Raw genomic sequence first — 8,559 nt, forward strand, 5'->3', positions numbered from 1 at the left:
ATGTATTTACACATCACCTGGCTTCTTTGCCTCCTTTAACCAAACGTTCAGGTCAACAGCTCTTAATTTGAAAAAGTCTTCTACTAGCTGCACTCCTCCAGGCTCTCACAAGGAAGTTGCCCTTGTCTTTGCCAAGGTCAGCCCTCTGCATGGGTGTTTGATCCCAGCCTATCCTGCCTTCTCCAACAGTGTGCAGCCTCAAGAACCTTGCTCTACCAGCTGGTTCCTTTCCTGCTGCCTTCAAATTCACCTGCCTCCTCCATCCAAGAGGGACCCTTTACTAGACCCTCTCCAGCCCTTAAGGTATCTTGCTCTCTCGCCTCTTTTTCTTAACCAACCTTCTTGGAAAATCAGTCTGAACTCTGTGCTATCTCCCATCCTCCTACAAAATTGTTCTCTTGAAAGTTAGCAATGAACTCTAAATGGCCCAGTCTGGTGGCCTTTTCTCTGAACTGGACATTGTAGAGCACTCTCTCCTCCTGGATTCCCACTCCTCTAGGGGTTTTGTCTGCTCCTTTCCTGTCTGACCACACTTTTTCAGTCTTCCTTGATGGACCATGGACCCCATCCCAGCCCAAACAGTGTATGTTCCCCAAGCCTCCATCCTGGCTCCTTGGCTATTTTCCCTCTTGGATTGACTTAATTATCATCTCTAGGAACCTCAGTGCTTTCTCTGTACTTCAGTCCCATCACCCATTCCCTTTTGGAAATTTACAACTCCTGCTCAAACCTGAACACCAATTTTTTTGTCCGGCACCTTCCCTCTCTTCCTAACTTCCCTCGTCCTTTGGAAGGCACCACCCTCTTTCAGCCTCCCAAATTCACAAGGCTGTCTTTATCCCACAATCCTCTCTTTCATATCCAGTTAGGAGCCAAATCTCACCTTCACTATGTTCACTCCATCTTTCATCCTGAGACTTTGGGGATTTATTTATGATACTTAAAGACAATTGGCAAGAATGTAGTTTGGTTAAGTTCCACTTTTAAGGATTTATTTTTTCTTTAAGGCTGAATAAGGGATATCTGTAAGTTTAGAGGTTTCCAACTAATTTACTTTGTGAAAGTTTAGTGATTGGCTTTGTAACATCAGGACAAATTTTAAGCTGCTTTTAAAGAAAGAGAAATACTTTAGGCAGGAATGTTTAAGTAAAAAAATCTTTTATGTACATGTTAAAGGAAAGGCCTCTTGTGTGATTTTTAGAAGGTCTCATAAACTTTACTTGTAAGCCAATTTATTGCAGTAATTTGATGGAATTGATGCCAACTGTGGCAAGATCTACTGTGACTAGTGACTGTATTGTTTGAGGAGAAAGCTTCCTGGGGACGCTGAATATTCTTTTGGACTTTCATTCTTAGGTCTGCTGTGTCTTTGGACTGATCCTAATTGGGTGCCTTAAGAAACACGTCCACAGTCAGCATCTCAATGGAAGCAATAGCTGAGATCTAAGGCTACTGAATATCTGTCCCTGGGAATCACGTAGGGAGGGTGCCTTGGGAAGGCTAAGCTTAGTTGAACTCTTCTTAATTTCCCCATACAAGAAATCTCTGCATCTGGTTCCATATGCCTGGCTACTTATAATGGCGGAGACCCTCAGAACCAGTTCTGATTCTGTTATGATCATGTCCGTGCTCATAACTCTCATAGGAAATTTCTACTGTCAGAGCGGGCAAACGGTGGAAGTTCCTTTGGCAACACTGGATCTAATAGTTTTTAGATCAATACTGAGGCATCTAGGTTACTGTAACAAGCTGCAAGGGAGAAAGAACTTGCTAGTTGCATCTGCATTTGCAGCCATTCCAGGTCCTGAGCAAGACTTAAATTAGTGCTTGAACTTGTCATATGTATAACGTTCAGTTCCTGAAGTATCTCATTCTTTCAGAATGTTATGAGTAGTGTTAGACAAAGGTAGAGAACCTTGTGAAACAAAGATGTAAATCTATTAAGTTGTGAGGTTAAAGTCAGGACATCTTTTGTTTATGGTTTAAGAAGTAGGATTTCAGTACAGTCAGCTATGTTAGTGAAGAGTAGTAACTTATGAGCTATCTTATGTTAACTTAATAAGAAATCTGATTTTATTTATATTTGGTATTTCATCTACGATTGGAATCTGTGTCTAGGGCATGTTCTTAATGTATGCACACTACTTGTGTCACCTTAATGATGTTCCATGTTTTCTTTTCCCAATTATATTTATTTACTTTGAAATTTTTTCTTTTTATTAATTTTCATTTTTAACCTTCACTTCCACGAGTTTGAGATCCAAATTTTCTCCACAACTCTCCCCTCACACCACCCCAAGATAGCCTGCATTCTGATTACTGCTTCCCCCAATCGGCCCTCCCATCTATCACTCCTCCCCCCCCCCATTCCCTTGTTCCCATCCCTTCTATTTTCCTGTAGGGAAAGATAGATTTCTATACCCCATTGCCTGTGTGTCTTATTTCACAGTTGCGTGTAAAAACAATTTTCCACATTTGTTTTTAAAATTCTGAGTTCCATGTACTCTCCCTTCCTCCTACCCCATGCAGCCTCATAGATAAGGCAAGTAATTCGATATAGGTTGTACATGTGTAGTCATGCAAAACACTTCTATGATAGTCACATTATGAAAGACTATATTTCCCTCCCTCATGTCCTGCCCCATATATTATGTTCTCTCTTTTCACCCAGTCCCTTCTCAACAGTGTTTGCTTCTGAGACCCCCTCACCTAATCTACCCTCCCTTCTATCACCCCCTGTATCACCAATGTGATACCCACAGAGGCTGCTATGAATATGCAGGTGAATTCCCAAGTTTGAATCATAAGATATATTAGACTCTCTTCATTCAAGACAAAACCAAAACATTTATTCCAACACCAGAAAGCCAACTCTGCCATAGGAACAAAGAAACCTATACACATAGTCAATGCTGGCTGCTTGACTGTGCTCCTCTAAGACTGGTGGAACAGACCTTTCCCTTCAACCTCCCAGGTTGTCTTGGGTTGGAAATTTGTTTCAATCTGTCATTTTGTGTGTCTTCTGCCCTAGAATTTGTTAAGAGTCATTTTTACATGCATTTGCAGGGCTTCTGGGGAGAGCTCAAGCAAGTCCCTGGTTTTACTCCACCATCTTGGCTTCACCCCTCTATTCCCATTTTAAGGGGATTCAGTGAGCAGTAGTCTATGTTTAAATCCATTTGGACTTGGCTAATAACTGACCATGTTTTACCATAGACAACTTTTCATATAACCTGTTCTCTGTATAGATTCTGGGAGTATTATATTTATGCATACCATCCCAAGTCTTCTGTTGTTAGTTAATAACTTCTTTAAGCAAGTTTGAAAGAGCTTGCTATTTGGATCTGAATTTGTAGTCATTCCATGTCCTAAGCCAGCATTAAATTAGTGTTTGAACTTGTCATATGTATAAGGTTCAGTTCCTGAAGTATCTCATTCTTTTCTTTCCCTTTTTCCTCACTACTTTTACCCTCCCATCTAACCACCCCCTTTTCTTCACCATTCCCCCTCCTCCTGCATCCTTTTCAGATCATGATGCAATGAAGATTATGTGCAATAGAGGGCCATGGAAATATAAACTGAAAATAATTGGAAATGAAATAATGTAATCCTAAAGAGTGGGTGGATCAAACAAGAAATTATAGAAACAATCAGTAACTTCATTCCAGAGAATGAAAGTAATTAGACAACATACCAAAACATATGGGATGCAGTGAAAGCATTTCTTAGGGAAGTTTTATATCTCTGAGTGCTTACATGTATAAAATAGAGAAAGACGAGATCAGTGAATTGGGCATGCAACTAAAAAAGCCACAAAAGGAACAAACTGAAAATCACCAATTAAATACCAAATTAGAAATACTGAAAACCAAAGGAGAGATTTATAAAATTGAAATTAAGAAAACTATTGAGCTAATAAATAAAATTAAAAGCTGGTTTTAAGAAAAAACCAATAACATTGTTAATCGTCAGGTTAATTTGATTAAAAAAAAGAAGAAAACCAAATTACCAGTATCAAAAAGAAAAGGTGAATTCACCTCCTATGAAGAAGAAATTAAAACAATAATTAGGAATTATTTTACCCAATTGTATGCTCACAAATTTGACAATCTTAGTGAAATGGATGAATATTTACAGAAATATAAATTGCTCAGATTACAGAAGAGGAAGTAAAATATTTAAATAACCCCATCTCAGAAAAAGAAATTGAACAAGACAACAATGAACTCCCTAGAAAAAACCTCCAGGGCCAGATGAATTTACAAGAGAATTCCATCAAACATTTAATCCCCATACTATATAGACTTTGTGAGAAACTTGGCGAAGAAGGACTCCTACTAAATTCTTTTGGTGATGCAAATATGGTACTGATACCTAAACTGGGAAGAGCCAAAACAGAGAAAGAAAATTGTAGATTAATTTTCCTAATGAATATAGATGTAAACATTTAAAAGAAAATATTAGCAAAAAGATTACAGCAACTTATCATGAGAATGATGCATTTTGATCACATGGGATTCATATCAGGAGTGATGGGCTGGTTCGATATTAGGAAAACTATCAGCATAATTGATCATATCAAGAACAAAACTAACAGAAACCATACAATTACCACAATAAATGCAGAAAAAGTTTTTGATAAATACAGCACTCATTCCTATTGAAAATGCTGGAGAATATAGGAATAAATGGAACCTTCCTTAAAATGATAAGTAGCATCTGTCTAAACCATCAGTAAGCTTGGTATGTAATGGAGATAAGCTAGATGCATTTCCAATAACATTGTGGGGGTTGGGGGGTGGTGAAGGAAATATGTCCATTATCACCACTGTTATTCAAAATGGGACTAGAAATGTTAGCTTTAGCAATAAGAGAAGAAAAAGAAATTGAAGGAATTGGAATAGGCAAGGGAGAAACTAAGTTATCATTCTTTGCAGACAATGTTGGGGACAATAGAAGAATCAAGTAAAAAACTACTTGAAATAAACAACTTCAGCACAGTTGCAGGCCATGGAATAAACCCACATCAATCACCTGTAATTCTATACAGTACTGAAGTATCTCATTCTTTCACAATGGTATGAGTAGTATTAGACAAAGGTAGAGAAGACTGTGAAACAAAGATGTAAATCTATTAAGTTGTGAGGTTAAAGTCAGGACACCTTTTATTTATATTTTAAGAAATAAGATTTCAGTAAAGTCAGTTATGCTGAGAAAGAGTAGTAACTTTTGAGCTGTCTTGTGTTAACAAGAAATCTGATTTAACTTATGTTTGTTATTTGATCCAGTGTGTATGTGTGGGGGCATGTCCTGAAGGGTATGCAAACTCAAAGATGTTTCCATTTTTAAAGGATTCTGGGAACAGTAGTCCATGTTTACATCCATTTGAACATGGCTAATAACTGAACATGTTTTACTATAGACAAACTTTCGTATAACCTGCTCTTTATATAAAATTTGGGATTATATATATGTGTGTATATACATATATACATATATGTGTATATACATATATACATATATGTGTATATATACATATATGTGTATATACATATATACGTATATATACATATATGTGTATACACATATATGTGTGTATACATATATACATATATGTGTATATACATATATGTGTGTGTATATATATATGTAATAGTAATTAAGGTGGGACTTTTTGCTGTTAACCTTTAATGATTCTGGCCTTTGAATGGGGCAGATAAAGTGTGTGTTTTTGTATTTCTCATCACTGAGACAATTGGGAGCCATAGATTTATATCTGATGTGATATTGGGGGTGGGGAACTTCTCCATGGCCAGCCTGGGTGAGGTCAGGGCCCTCTGGCCCTGAACAAGATACATAAGCACAAAGGGTAGAGTTTTCACTTGGAGTTCTGAGCCACAGCAGGAGTGGTGTGTGATTCTGGGCCAGCCATTCTAATGAGCTCCCCACCTGTACACCCAGATGTTGATAAGTATGAATTGTATTTGGTCTGTAATTCAGGGTGCTGGCTTTTTCCTCTGAACTAGGTGGATGTTATTTGTATGCTGCATTAAAGTAAGATTGTTAACCCCTTAACGTTGCTTTCCTTAAGTAAAGCAGATCAAAAGGACCTGTGTTGGCAGCTTTCTGGGTGCTGGTTGTTGGTGGATCTTATGACCCCACAGAAGCTGCTAGCCGGATTATTGATACAATATACGATCCCAAGTCTTCTGTTATTGTTATTAGGTATTCTTTTATTTCTTATTTGGTATCTTCAAAAACAATCAGTTATGTAACATTGCCCCCAGGGTAAATTGAGATCTTTCATAGTGAATCCCTCACTGTGACCAATGTGAAATTACAGTCAATACTTGTTATCAAGGATATGTGATCCTTGAGAGCTGAATCCACCTGAAGCTGATTATGGGAATTTGCTCTTTAAGAACTTATGGGATTGCAACTGATATTATTCTGAGTTTGAATTGAGGAATATTCACCTTGGGATACTGGTAAACCAATAATCCATGATGTGAGCAACCTTATGCGGTTGAAATCCATTCCATCCGCTTAAGGTGGAATTCTCAAGGAAAAAGTTAGGAGAACATCTCAGCATGGGCTGAGGTAGGATTCCTCTGACTCAATTTTTCCTCTTGAATGGAAAATATCCCCATTGGATAACTTTAAGCCTGGCCCGATGCAATTGGCTATCTGTATAACTTTTGCCTGGAATCGAGATGAATTTATGGAAGTATTATTCCCTTACAGCATAGCTGTGTCCATGATTCTTCTTTTATGGCAAATTTCCATAATCATGTAGGTACTTAGTATGAACACAACCAAATAGATTTTTTACTTTATTACTGGATTACATCTGAGTTACTATAGAAAGATGCAGGTGTAAGATTTGAATTAATTGCCTTAGAATTTTAGTCCTTTCTGTACTCCAAACAACTAAGTAATTAAGTACTTTATCTTGTCATCTGTCTGTTACTAGTTTTATGATCCTGTGTGAGATAAAGTACCTTAAATTCTCTTCATGGTATGGGGATAATTAGGCAATGATGCAAAGACTTCTGAAACCAGGAAGGAATTCTGTTATCTAGGGAAGTTAGTGTCGTAACTGTCTCAGTTTTGTGTCAGTGAAAAGCATAACAGCACACTTCTTTGTGCACCACTTCTTATGGTCCATCTTATAAAGGATCTCTTAAAGAGGGATCTGCTTTCATTAGAGGTCATTTATTTGAACATGGCTAGATGTTGAAACTGTATTATAAATAACTTCCTTAATATGCACTATTTTGAAGTTGATAATGTGTTTATATATCCCATTTTTGAACCTTTTCTTATATTTGAAGTTAATCTGGCAGCTTCTAAATTAATTAATTAACTGATTAATTAACTAATTAATTTTTGTAGTAGAATTTGTCTTATAAAAAGTGTTCTGTTATTAATTCCTTAGCAGAATCCCATCCTCCTAATGGTGGACTGAACAATGCCAAGTGTAAAAATTGGATTATCAATTTTGGTTTGTATCTGGTTTCTTAGATATATCAAGATGAAAATTGCTTAACCTACACTTGTAAATTCCCTCATCTAAAAGGTTTCAAATTTGACTTTCCAATAGTAAAGACTCAAGGTTTCAGCTAAATTTCACTTATTGATCTGGACATTGGAAAAGTAAATTTAAAATTGTGTTGAGCCCAATTTTGTAGGAGATTTTTTTTTTTTTAGCAGAGAAGAGTTATCTACACAAGTGACCTGAACGCAGGAAGTCAGTCAGCTGAAAACTGTTCTGAAGACCACACCCAAACCATAGGGCTGCATCTGATGGTGTCCAGAGAACCAAACAGCTATCTGAGATGAGGATTCTGAGTCTTAGGTGAATTCTTTTATTTTACTGTTTATTTTATTATTTTATTTTTACTGTTTCCTTTTCCCCCGTGTGCCTTTTATCTCTAAGATCTATTTGGCAGAGTTTGCCCCTTTGATTTTGTCAATGTCATCAATTTCTTTCCCTTTACCCCTTACATTACTTCTCCTTCTAGACCCATAGTTAAGAACTCTTGATAAAGTATTTGTCATGTCAGCTAGTGATGCATTGAGATGACTTGGTCTCTCATAGAATCAAATGTGGGAATGAGAGAAATGATTACTTCTGCCTTGTATTAATAATGAATTATTGAATCAGGAACAGGTGTTCCCCCTTTTCTACTTCCTCAAAAAGAAATCAACCAGTGTGGGGAATATTTCTCAAATTTCTACCAAGGCCAAAATCTAATTGGACAGTAAAAGAAATTCTAAGTTTGGGCTAATGGGAGGAATCCTGCTCATTGTGTTTACTCAGATAAGTCTAGGGAAATGTTGATTCTTCCTTTTCTCAAAGAGATGATATGGAAATTGATAAGTGTCTTTCACCAAGACATGGGTGATGCAAGTACTCCAAGACCTACATTGTTAACCAATCAGAGTTGATTGCCACCTTCAAGAAGAGGTGCTCTTTCCAGGGCATATAAAGAGTGAACCCACCATCAGGAGATGTCTTGACCATTTGAGAGTGTCATTCACCACTTTTTATAAATA

The sequence above is a fragment of the Trichosurus vulpecula genome, chromosome 2, assembly GCF_011100635.1.
Source record: "Trichosurus vulpecula isolate mTriVul1 chromosome 2, mTriVul1.pri, whole genome shotgun sequence".
NCBI lineage: Eukaryota > Metazoa > Chordata > Mammalia > Diprotodontia > Phalangeridae > Trichosurus > Trichosurus vulpecula.